Here is a 13706-nt window from a genome sequence, read left to right on the forward strand (position 1 = left end):
CTTATGCCGCCACTCTCAAAGGCTATGATGGTGCATTTTAAGATGGAAATGGAGGCTGTAATGGAAGTTTATCCTCAACAGGGATTAGTCCCGTTTTTGTCATGGTTGCAGCTTTGTTTGGCTGGAAGCAACTTGAGCAATACCATAAAGAGCCCTTGATAATGAGGCTGGAAAGTGTCCAAGAGCCAATTTTCAATACAACTATGCCAAGCCGCATGTTGTCACTGTGTGCTACTATGAGCAACGTGTATGAATTAATTGTGCTACTATGGCCTACAGCATCTATGGACATCTAGGACAACTTTGGTCAACAATTGCAAAGTGATCTGCCAGCAGTGAATCTTGATGATTTGCATGGCCAATTGCATTCAGCATAGCAGAATATTTCTCATACAACTATTAGGCAATGCATTGATCATATGTCAGGGATTGTAAGTGCCTGTATTTCTGCCCATGGGGCTCATACGCAATACTAAATAAATTGATGTTCTGAAAATTTTATTTCAATTTTTTCATCATTTCTATTCAATACAATGGTTTCGATTCATGAAAGCTTTCACCCTAGAATTCTGGTGTACATAAATTCAAGTACACATATGTAATTTCATAAACGCAAATATACAGTACAGACCAAAAGTTTGGACACACCTTCTCATTTAAAGATTTTTCTGTATTTTCATAACTATGAAAATTGTAAATTCACACTGAAGGCATCAAAACTATGAATTAACACATGTGGAATTATATACTTAACAAAAAAGACAACTGAAATTATGTCTTATATTCTAGGTTCTTCAAAGTAGCCACCTTTTGCTTTTGCACACTCTTAGCATTCTCTTGATGAGCTTCAATGGAAATGGTTTTCACTTCACAGGTGTGCCCTGTCAGGTTTAATAAGTGGGATTTATTGCCTTATAAATGGGGTTGGGACCATGAGTTGTGTTGTGCAGAAGTCTGGTGGATACACAGCTGATAGTCCTACTGAATAGACTGTTAGAATTTGTATTATGGCAAGAAAAAAGCATATCATATACCGTATTTTTAGGACCATAAGACGCACTTTTTTTTCCTCCAAATTTGGGAGGAAAGTGTGGGTGCATCTTATGGTCCGGATGTAACGTGGGGAGGGGGCAGCGGCGAGTGGGATCCACTGTGATCCCACTCACAGGAGGCAGAAAAATGTCCCAGCTGCCTGGCTTCAGTGCTGGGAAAACCATGTGATCCCGATAATTAAAGTGCAGTGAATATTCATTAGCCACTTCCCCGCCCACCCGTCAGCACTGAGCAGTGAGTGGGGAGTAGCAAATGAATACATGGTTTCCCCAGCGCTGGATTCCTGCAGCAGATGGGGAGATCTGTGTGTCTGGTGGAGAAGTAGGAGGCAGCAGCAGGGGCCAGGGGAGACTAGATCGCCGCATACCTGCCTGACTGTGCTGGATGCTGAGGCATAAGGACCTGTGTGATGTCATGAAGTGGGCGGGCTGGAGCATCACATGACAGCACAGAGCCATCCCTCTTCTGATGTCATCACAGGTCCTTCAGACACCACACTAGAACCTGCAGGATTCCTCTTATGACCTGTGCTGTGGAAAGGCATCAAGAGGGAGGGCTCTGTGCGGTCATGGGTTGCTCACAGCCTGAACAACTTAGAAATACTTTAAAGGTTAGTCAATACAACACACAATAAAGCACTCCACCACTCCTGTGGTGAACTATAACTCCCAGCATGTCATAGGATCTGCATGACAGGCTGGGAGTTATAGTTCTCCCATGGGTTCTTAAGGCAGCACTCCAGTGTTACTTTTCAGTGCTGGAGTGGTGCTTTAAATATAAGCCCTGTGCCCCCATTCTTATACTCACCCTCCAGGGTCTTCATTTAGTACTTTACACCACACTAGTCCCGCAGCACCATCTTCTACCTGCAGCTTCCAACATAATAATGTGGCACCCCTAGGGGTATTTGCCACAAAAATAGTTACTGACACTAGACACAAATACTAAAATAGCAAAACTGCACTACCACCTCCGGCCAGAAGGGGGAGCTCCAGAGACTCCCCTTAATCCATTCTGGTCTGAGAGAAGAAATGGCAGTTGGGCTAAGGAGCTGATAGTGAGAGGTCATACAGCTGAATTTCTAACAGCCCTATGACGGTTTCCAGGCCCAAATCACCGGCCTGAGGAGAAGAGGGACAGAGAAAAGGGACATTGTGAGAACCGGGTAGCATTAATCACTACCCAGAACAGGCGCAAAGACGGATACCGGATCCGTGGCTGTATTCATTATATATAATACAGCAACCGGAAAAACGTGAGGTGATATCAGCTTCACGAGGGCCGGACGCAACAACAGACACAGAGTTCAGCGGTACTCCCGGAGGGGGTAAGCCGATAAAAGGACTCGGGTTGCCCGTCGAACCAGGACCCGGAGGGGACATTTTGGGCCGGCAGCCAGTTCACATACAGCAGCAGGGCCACACAAATTGCGCACAGTAAGAGGCGAAGACCCCGGCAGGGTCAAAGTAACTCAGAGTTCCCATACAGACTCCGGTGACAGGACTGGTTGTAAATCCTTTTATGTTAAAGTAAACTGGTTAAACGTTTCAGTGCCTCAGTCTTTCATTTGGACAATAGCCATCTATCCAGGATCATCGCCGCTGGGAGAACCTGCTGCTGATCAAGTAAGTGCCTGTCCCCTCACGATACCCCTTACACTGTGCATTGCCTGAGGCCACAGCACCGGGTCAAGCCACCCGTGACATCCCCCTCAAGAGACAGACCCCATTGGTCCGGTGCTGGGTATCCCGGTCTCTTGGGCGTCACAATTGGCGTCACGAACAGGATCTAGCCAGCCCGTATACCGGGTATTGTGTGCCGTGATTGGAGCCCAAAACTGTGAAAACTTGGATGAAAAATCTTGAAAATTGACTTTAATAAAGAAAAATCCATTCCCCATTGAAAACTATTGAAAGTGACTTTTCCCCATTGGTTATAATGGAGTAAAGATGTCCGCCATCCCCTGAGGTAATCACTTCATAACCGTTAGGCACGAGACTGTTAATTGAGCTACGCCATCACCTGAGCCCCAGTCTAACTGAAAAACTTCAGAATCCGCCATTACAGAGCACGGTGGGTGGGAGCAGCAGGGGGCGTGTCATTGTGGGCGGCACCAAGCTGAGCGCTCTGACATCAGAGCAAGGGGAAAATCTATCCTGCTGCACAGCGGAACGAATCTACACTATCCCGACGGAAGCGGAGGACCGGAAGGGTCCGGATTAACTAAGGGGGCACAGTATGTTGCAGCACGGAGACGCCGCAGCACCCGGCAACGCTAATGCAGCTGAAAGACAGAGTGTCGATAGAGAGTCCGGTAGCGCAGCGGTGCAAGGAGTGGCGCCCATCATGCCGGTGCTGATGCCATATACCCCGGGTGGCCCATGGCTTCCAATGTATGAAGGTGAGCCTAATACCCTTGACGATTTCAGAGAAAAGATGCTGGCCCATTTTGACATGTTCCCTGTGGGTGAAGTTCAGCGTGTTAGTCTCCTGATGATGCAGTTAAGTGGCCATGCTAAGCGAGAAGTCACAGCATGGGCAGCTGATCTAAAAGGCACTGTTGAACGCATATTTGCTGGATTAAAAGCTACATTTGAAACCACTGCCAGCAGCAAAGCTAAAGTACGATTCTTTAATTGCAAACAAAAAGTTAATGAGGGCGTGAGAGACTTTGCCTTAAACCTGCAGGAAGCCCTTAAATCACTTACACTGGCTGAACCCATTTTTAACACCGGAGCGGATAAACTGCTAAGAGATCAATTTATTGAGGGACTCTACACCCCTTCTCACCGGGGGCATGTGTGTTATGTAGGCAATCCAGTAACACAGTGTGCAGTAATCAGAGCACATACAGTGATCTGACAATAACCCAAAAACAATAGAACGAGCTCTGAGACGTGGAATCTCTGTAGACCGCAATACCTGAACCTATCCTAAACACAACTAAAGACAGCTGTGGATTGCGCCTGACACTACCTATGCAACTCGGCACAGCCTGAGGAACTGACTAGCCTGAAGATAGAAATACAAGCCTGACTTGCCTCAGAGAAATACCCCAAAGGAAAAGGCAGCCCCCACACATATAATGACTGTTAGCAAGATGAAAAGACAAAACGTAGGGATGAAATAGATTCAGCAAAGTGAGGCCCGATATTCTAGATAGAGCGAGGATAGCAAAGAGAACTTTGCAGTCTACAAAAAACCCTAAAGCAAAAAACCACGCAAAGGGGGGAAAAAGACCCACCGTGCCGAACTAACGGCACGGTGGTACACCCTTTGCGTCTCAGAGCTTCCAGCAAAAACGAATAGACAAGCTGGACAGAAAAAACAGCAACAAAAGCAAAGAAGCACTTATCTAAGCAGAGCAGCAGGCCACAGGAAAGATCCAGAAGCTCAGATCCAACACTGGAACATTGACAAGGAGCAAGGAAGACAGAATCAGGCAGAGTTAAATAACAAGGCAGCCAACGAGCTCACCAGAACACCTGAGGGAGGAAGCCCAGAGGCTGCAGTACCACTTGTGACCACAGGAGTGAATTCAGCCACAGAATTCACAACAGTACCCCCCCCTTGAGGAGGGGTCACCGAACCCTCACCAGAGCCCCCAGGCCGACCAGGATGAGCCACATGAAAGGCACGAACAAGATCTGGAGCATGGACATCAGAGGCAAAAACCCAGGAATTATCTTCCTGAGCATAACCCTTCCATTTAACCAGATACTGGAGTTTCCGTCTAGAGACACGAGAATCCAAAATTTTCTCCACAATATACTCCAATTCCCCCTCCACCAAAACAGGGGCAGGAGGCTCAACAGATGGAACCATAGGTGCCACGTATCTCCGCAACAACGACCTATGGAATACATTATGTATGGAAAAGGAGTCCGGGAGGGTCAGACGAAAGGACACAGGATTGAGAATCTCAGAAATCCTATACGGACCAATAAAACGAGGTTTAAATTTAGGAGAGGAAACCTTCATAGGAATATGACAAGAAGATAACCAAACCAGATCCCCAACACGAAGTCGGGGACCCACACGGCGTCTGCGATTAGCGAAAAGTTGAGCCTTCTCCTGGGACAAGGTCAAATTGTCCACTACCTGAGTCCAGATCTGCTGCAACCTGTCCACCACAGAATCCACACCAGGACAGTCCGAAGACTCAACCTGTCCTGAAGAGAAACGAGGATGGAACCCAGAATTGCAGAAAAATGGAGAGACCAAGGTAGCCGAGGTGGCCCGATTATTAAGGGCGAACTCAGCCAACGGCAAAAAGGACACCCAATCATCCTGGTCTGCAGAAACAAAACATCTCAGATATGTTTCCAAGGTCTGATTGGTTCATTCGGTCTGGCCATTAGTCTGAGGATGGAAAGCCGAGGAAAAAGATAGGTCAATGCCTATCCTACCACAAAAGGCTCGCCAGAACCTTGAAACAAACTGGGAACCTCTGTCAGAAACAATATTCTCAGGAAAGCCATGCAAACGAACCACATGCTGGAAGAACAAAGGCACCAAATCAGAGGAGGAAGGCAATTTAACCAAGGGCACCAGATGGACCATTTTAGAAAAGCGATCACAGACCACCCAAATGACTGACATCTTTTGAGAAACGGGAAGGTCAGAAATGAAATCCATCGAAATATGTGTCCAAGGCCTCTTCGGGACCGGCAAGGGCAAAAGCAACCCACTGGCACGTGAACAGCAGGGCTTAGCCCTAGCACAAATCCCACAGGACTGCACAAAAGTACGTACATCCCGTGACAGAGATGGCCACCAGAAGGATCTAGCCACTAATTCTCTGGTACCAAAGATTCCTGGATGACCAGCCAACACCGAACAATGAAGATCAGAGATAACTTTACTAGTCCACCTATCAGGGACGAACAGTTTCTCGGCCGGACAACGATCAGGTTTATTAGCCTGAAATTTTTGCAACACTCGCCGCAAATCAGGGGAGATGGCAGACACAATGACTCCTTCCTTGAGGATACTCGCCGGCTCAGATAAACCCGGAGAGTCGGGCACAAAACTCCTAGACAGAGCATCCGCCTTCACATTTTTAGAGCCCGGAAGGTACGAAATCACAAAATCGAAGCGAGCAAAAAATAACGACCAACGGGCCTGTCTAGGATTCAAGCGCTTGGCAGACTCGAGATAAGTAAGGTTCTTATGATCAGTCAATACCACCACGCGATGCTTAGCTCCTTCAAGCCAATGACGCCACTCCTCGAATGCCCACTTCATGGCCAGCAACTCTCGGTTGCCCACATCATAATTACGCTCAGCAGCAGAAAACTTCCTGGAAAAGAAAGCACATGGTTTCAACACTGAGCAACCAGAACCTCTCTGTGACAAAACCGCCCCTGCTCCAATCTCAGAAGCATCAACCTCGACCTGGAACGGAAGAGAAACATCTGGTTGACACAACACAGGGGCAGAACAAAAACAACGCTTCAACTCCTGAAAAGCTTCCACGGCAGCAGAAGACCAATTAACCAAATCAGCACCCTTCTTGGTCAAATCGGTCAATGGTTTGGCAATGCTAGAAAAATTACAGATGAAGCGACGATAAAAATTAGCAAAGCCCAGGAACTTTTGCAGACTTTTCAGAGATGTCGGCTGAGTCCAATCCTGGATGGCTTGGACCTTAACCGGATCCATCTCGATAGTAGAAGGGGAAAAGATGAACCCCAAAAATGAAACTTTCTGCACACCGAAGAGACACTTTGATCCCTTCACGAACAAAGAATTAGCACGCAGGACCTGGAAAACCATTCTGACCTGCTTCACATGAGACTCCCAATCATCTGAGAAGATCAAAATGTCATCCAAGTAAACAATCAGGAATTTATCCAGATACTCACGGAAGATGTCATGCATAAAAGACTGAAAAACAGATGGAGCATTGGCAAGTCCGAACGGCATCACTAGATACTCAAAATGACCCTCGGGCGTATTAAATGCCGTTTTCCATTCATCTCCTTGCCTGATTCTCACCAGATTATACGCACCACGAAGATCTATCTTAGTGAACCAACTAGCCCCTTTAATCCGAGCAAACAAGTCAGAGAACAATGGCAAGGGATACTGAAACTTAACAGTGATCTTATTAAGAAGGCGGTAATCAATACACGGTCTCAGCGAACCATCCTTCTTGGCTACAAAAAAGAACCCTGCTCCCAGTGGTGATGACGATGGGCGAATATGTCCCTTCTCCAGGGATTCCTTCACATAACTGCGCATAGCGGTGTGTTCAGGCACGGATAAATTAAATAAACGACCTTTAGGGAATTTACTACCAGGAATCAAATTGATAGCACAATCACAATCCCTATGCGGAGGTAGGGCATCGGACTTGGGCTCTTCAAATACATCCTGATAATCAGACAAAAACTCTGGGACCTCAGAAGGAGTGGATGACGAAATAGACAAAAATGGAACATCACCATGTACCCCCTGACAACCCCAGCTGGATACCGACATAGAGTTCCAATCCAATACTGGATTATGGGTTTGTAGCCATGGCAACCCCAACACGACCACATCATGCAGATTATGTAGCACCAGAAAGCGAATAACTTCCTGATGTGCTGGAGCCATGCACATGGTCAGCTGGGCCCAGTACTGAGGTTTATTCTTGGCCAAAGGTGTAGCATCAATTCCTCTCAACGGAATAGGACACCGCAAAGGCTCCAAGAAAAACCCACAACGTTTAGCATAATCCAAATCCATCAGATTCAGGGCAGCGCCTGAATCCACAAACGCCATGACAGAATACGACGACAAAGAGCATATCAAGGTAATGGACAGAAGGAATTTGGACTGTACAGTACCAATGACGGCAGACCTATCGAACCGCTTAGTGCGCTTAGGACAATCAGAAATAGCATGAGTGGAATCACCACAGTAGAAACACAGCCCATTCAGACGTCTGTGTTCTTGCCGTTCAACTCTGGTCATAGTCCTATCGCACTGCATAGGCTCAGGTTTAATCTCAGACAATACCGCCAGATGGTGCACAGATTTACGCTCGCGCAAGCGACGACCGATCTGAATGGCCAAAGACATAGACTCATTCAAACCAGCAGTCATAGGAAAACCCACCATGACATCCTTAAGAGCCTCAGAGAGACCCTTTCTGAACAAAGCTGCCAGCGCAGATTCATTCCACAGAGTGAGTACTGACCACTTCCTAAATTTCTGACAATATACTTCTATATCATCCTGACCCTGGCACAAAGCCAGCAAATTTTTCTCAGCCTGATCCACTGAATTAGGCTCATCGTACAGCAATCCGAGCGCCAGGAAAAACGCATCGACACCACTCAATGCAGGGTCTCCTGGCGCAAGAGAAAATGCCCAGTCCTGAGGGTCGCCGCGCAAAAAAGAAATAATAATCAAAACCTGTTGAACTGAATTACCAGAAGAATGAGGTTTCAAGGCCAGAAATAGCTTACAATTATTTTTGAAGCTCAGAAACTTAGTTCCATCACCAAAAAACAAATCAGGAATAGGAATTCTTGGTTCTAGCATAGATTTCTGATCAATTGTATCTTGAATCTTTTGTACATTTATAACGAGATTATCCATTGAAGAGCACAGAGCCTGAATATCCATGTCCACAGCTGTGTCCTGAAGCACCCTAATGTCTAGGGGAAAAAAAGACTGAACACAGAGCTGAGAAAAAAAAATGATGTCAGAACTTCTTTTTTCCCTCTATTGAGAATCATTAGCATGGCTCCTTGTACTGTTATGTAGGCAATCCAGTAACACAGTGTGCAGTAATCAGAGCACATACAGTGATCTGACAATAACCCAAAAACAATAGAACGAGCTCTGAGACGTGGAATCTCTGTAGACCGCAATACCTGAACCTATCCTAAACACAACTAAAGGCAGCTGTGGATTGCGCCTGACACTACCTATGCAACTCGGCACAGCCTGAGGAACTGACTAGCCTGAAGATAGAAATACAAGCCTGACTTGCCTCAGAGAAATACCCCAAAGGAAAAGGCAGCCCCCCACATATAATGACTGTTAGCAAGATGAAAAGACAAAACGTAGGGATGAAATAGATTCAGCAAAGTGAGGCCCGATATTCTAGATAGAGCGAGGATAGCAAAGAGAACTTTGCAGTCTACAAAAAACCCTAAAGCAAAAAACCACGCAAAGGGGGCAAAAAGACCCACCGTGCCGAACTAACGGCACGGCGGTACACCCTTTGCGTCTCAGAGCTTCCAGCAAAAACGAATAGACAAGCTGGACAGAAAAAACAGCAACAAAAGCAAAGAAGCACTTATCTAAGCAGAGCAGCAGGCCACAGGAAAGATCCAGAAGCTCAGATCCAACACTGGAACATTGACAAGGAGCAAGGAAGACAGAATCAGGTGGAGTTAAATAACAAGGCAGCCAACGAGCTCACCAGAACACCTGAGGGAGGAAGCCCAGAAGCTGCAGTACCACTTGTGACCACAGGAGTGAATTCAGCCACAGAATTCACAACACATGTGAGCATGCTTGTTTTTAAGAACCCTGAATTGACATTTGCCCAATTAAAGGAGAGCGTTCTACGTCTCCAGCTGGCAGAGGCACCTCGGGATCAGGAGCCTGCGCAACTCATGGCAGAGGCTCCTCAACAACATGGAGTACCAGTGACATCAGCTATGTCCGGGGCCATTGCTAAGCCCCTGGGGCCCAGTACTAATGAGGCTCTTCAACAAAAGCTTGACTCTTTAACTGATGTTGTTGCTTCAATGGCTAAAACCATGCAGGAGATGAGAGGACCCAAGATGGAGTTGTCAAACCGTAGAGAAGGTGTTCCATGGATGAGACCCCGGAGATACCCGACATGGAGAGGACGACCCCGCGACCGCTACCAACCGGATGGACAGCCCATTTGCCGCCGTTGCCAGCAGCCAGGCCACTTTGCACGAGATTGTGATTTAAACGGGAATCCCCTGGGAATGCGGGCCGCTTCGCAGGAATGAACTTTCAAGGCCCAACACCCTGGCACGACAGGTACATCGGAGGACGACCCATTATCCCTATCGTGCTGGACGGAATGCCCCTCAACGCTTTGCTGGACACAGGTTCCCAGATTTCATCTATACCGTATATCCTTTATAAGAGGTACTGGGCTGATGCAGATATTGATAAAGGGCCCTCTGATGTTGAACTAGATATATGGGCCAGTAATGGTAAGTTGGTACCGAAACTAGGATTCAGGGAGATGACCATAAAGATTGGTAAAGTAGAATTGAAGAAACAGGGTATAATTGTTGTTGATGTTGACCGGCGGAACTGTGAACCAACTGTATTGATAGGAATGAATGTGTTAGAGAACTGCTTTTCCGAAGTCATTTCTGTCTTACAGCAAATTGCTTAAACTGCCCAATCCTGCCAGCAGAGAGTTCTCCGGAGGGAAATAAAAGTATTGATGTTAAGGCAACAGGTAGAAGTTGCAGGTGGAGAAATCGGCAGTGTGAGGGTAAGTGATTCAACGTCTATTGTAATCCCACCAAAAACAGAAATGCTGGTATGGTGTAGAGCAGCCATTGGTACTAAGGGACGAGATTATCAAGCCTTAATAGAACCAGTGTACACCGACAGCAGGCCCACTATACTCACAGCACGAGGGATAGTCGAGGTACACCGGGGACGAGTGCCGGTACGACTTTTGAACTGTGGAGAGGAAGAGGTCACTTTGCCAAGGTATGCTACAATGGCAAAGCTATATACTGTTGACAACAATGCCATCACAACCATTGAGCCCTTAGAACCAACCTGTCAGGTGGAAGGCAATGGCTCAGATGGAGAAATGGAGGATTGGTGCCAACAGCTACACGTGGGCATAAATTCAACACCTACCCATCAAAAACAAGGGGTGTATAGGCTAGTGACGGAATATGAACAAGTCTTCAGTAAACACCCATTGGACTTTGGACGGATAGAAGGGGTAGAACACACAATCCCCACAGGTGACCATCCCCCAATAAAAGAAAGATATAGACCCATACCGCCCGCTCACTATCAATGTGCAAAAGATATGCTGAGGGAAATGAAACAGGCCGGGGTAATAAGAGACAGCTGTAGCCCCTGGGCGGCCCCTCTAGTGATTGTCAAAAAAAAAGATGGAACTATGAGAATGTGCGTAGACTACCGGCAGATTAATAACATCACCCATAAAGATGCCTACCCTTTGCCTAGGATAGAAGAGTCCTTGACTGCTTTGAAATCTGCTAATTATTTTTCCACCTTAGACTTAACAAGCGGGTATTGGCAAGTCCCTGTGGCTGAAAGAGATAAGGAAAAGATGGCATTCACCACACCAATGGGTCTAAGTGAATTTAATCGCATGCCGTTCGGACTCTGCAATGCATCCGGTACCTTCCAGCGGCTGATGGAATGCTGCCTCGGACACAAGAACTTCGAGACCGTCCTCCTGTACCTAGATGATGTGATCGTCTACTCAAAGACTTACGAACAACACTTAAAAGACTTGGCAGAAGTGTTCGAAGCCTTATCCAGGTATGGCATGAAAATCAAGCCATCCAAATCTCACCTTCTCAAGCCAAAGGTACAGTACCTGGGACACATCGTGAGTTCGGAGGGAGTAGCACCGGATCCCGAGAAAATAACCGCCATAAGGGATTGGCCGAGATCTACCAGCGCAAAAGAAGTGAGGCAATTCCTGGGATTGGTGGGTTACTATCGCAGATTTATAAAAGGATTTACCAAGTTGGCAGCACCCTTGCAAGACGCCTTGGTAGGGCAGACGAAGAAACCTTCAAACCGAAACCCTCCTTTCCAGTGGAACGACGAAAGGGAAGACTCCTTTGAACAACTAAAGAAGGCACTAACCGGAGAAGAGGTTCTGGCATACCCAGATTACCATCAACCTTTCATCCTCTACACCGATGCCAGTAATGTGGGACTAGGAGCGGTGCTGTCACAAAAGCAAGAAGGTCGGGAGAAAGTCATCGCCTTTGCAAGTAGAAAGCTCCGGCCTACTGAAAGAAATCTAGAAAATTATAGCTCCTTCAAATTGGAACTACTGGCAGTAGTTTTGGCTGTGACGGTACGTTTCAAACACTATCTGGCCGCTGCAGAATTTATTGTCTATACTGACAACAATCCGTTGACCCACCTGGACACAGCCAAATTAGGTGCGTTAGAACAGCGATGGATAGCCCGGTTATCTAATTACAACTTCAAGATCAAGTATCGAGCAGGTCGCAAGAATGGAAATGCCGATGCCCTATCCCGGATGCCACACTTGAGAGATGTAGAAGAAGAAACGGGGGAGCTTGAAGAAATTGAACTACCAGCCTTCCATCATCCCAAGGCAAAACATCATCAGTCAAGTACCTATCAGAAACAACAAGAAGTGAATTTTAATCCGTTAGCACACCTTAGATGGGCTAACACCCAAGACAGCAATCCGGCTGTGAAGTTGGTGAAGGAACTGTTAACTGAGCAAAGTGCATATCCCGATGAGGATGCCCCAGAAGAGACGCATCAACTCTGGAAAGAGAGAGGCAAAATGTTCCTGTATCAAGGGAGGCTCTGTAGAAGGTACACCAATCCGAAAACACATGAATTGGTTTGGCAGATTATCGTGCCTAAACAAGATGTCAAGATGGTCCTCGAAGCTTACCATAATGGTGCTGGTCACTTTGGTTGGAAAAAGTTAGAAGTACTTCTAAGAGAAAGATTTTATTGGGTCGGGATGAGAAAATCAATCGAACAGTGGTGCAGAAATTGTGGCCCGTGCAACCTCAGAAGAAACGATCAAAAGAACCAAAGAGCACCACTGCAGCCCATAATCACCAAACAACCACTTGAACTTGTAGCCATAGACCACGTGAAGTTAATACCAAGCCGGTCCGGCTATGTCTATGCCTTGACCATCGTGGACCATTATTCACGCTTCTTGGTAGTAGTACCCGTAAAAGATCTGACAGCAAAAACAGCAGCCAAAGCGTTCCAAACGTACTTTTGTAGACCCCATGGATATCCGGAACAGGTTCTCACCGACCAAGGTACAGCCTTTGAATCAGAGATCTTCAGAGAATTCTGTAATATGTATGGTTGCAAAAAGATCAGGACGACGGCCTATCATCCACAAACAAACGGCTTATGCGAGAAGATGAACCATATTGTAATAGACCTACTAAAGACTTTACCTGAGACAGAAAGGAATCAATGGCCAGAGAAATTGCCTGACTTGGTGGATCTGTATAATCATGTCCCGGTGAGCTCCACCAACTGCACCCCAGCTTATCTTATGCGTGCAAGACCCGGCCAATTACCAATCGATCTAGAAATGGGAATTCTGAAACCAGACGCAGAAGTTCAAGACTCCAATTGGGATATCATACGGCAAAAGCAGTATCGCCAAGTGCAAGAGAGTGTGGAAAGAAGCCTTCAGCAAACTAGAGAAAGACAAGAGCGAACTTTCAACCAGAATGCTCTAGCGACCCCATTAAGACCGGGTGACCAAGTGCTCAAGAGAAATCGTCGAACCAATAAACTGGACAATCAGTGGGAAGCCGTACCCTACACAGTTTTACCAACAAGAGTGGATAATCCTAAAATGTGTCTCATTAGCAAAAACGGAGGCTTAACATCTGTACTAGTGTCAAGAGACA

At 46.6% G+C, this 13706-nt stretch overlaps 1 protein-coding gene across 1 annotated transcript in view; it reads right to left on the reverse strand.

Annotated features, from left to right (window-relative positions):
• The window catches only part of RHBDF1 (rhomboid 5 homolog 1), a 236502-nt gene that overhangs the window by 17594 nt on the left and 205202 nt on the right, over positions 1–13706 (reverse strand). The window lies entirely within an intron of this gene.

The sequence above is a fragment of the Ranitomeya imitator genome, chromosome 7, assembly GCF_032444005.1.
Source record: "Ranitomeya imitator isolate aRanImi1 chromosome 7, aRanImi1.pri, whole genome shotgun sequence".
In the NCBI taxonomy this organism is placed as follows: Eukaryota; Metazoa; Chordata; class Amphibia; order Anura; family Dendrobatidae; genus Ranitomeya; species Ranitomeya imitator.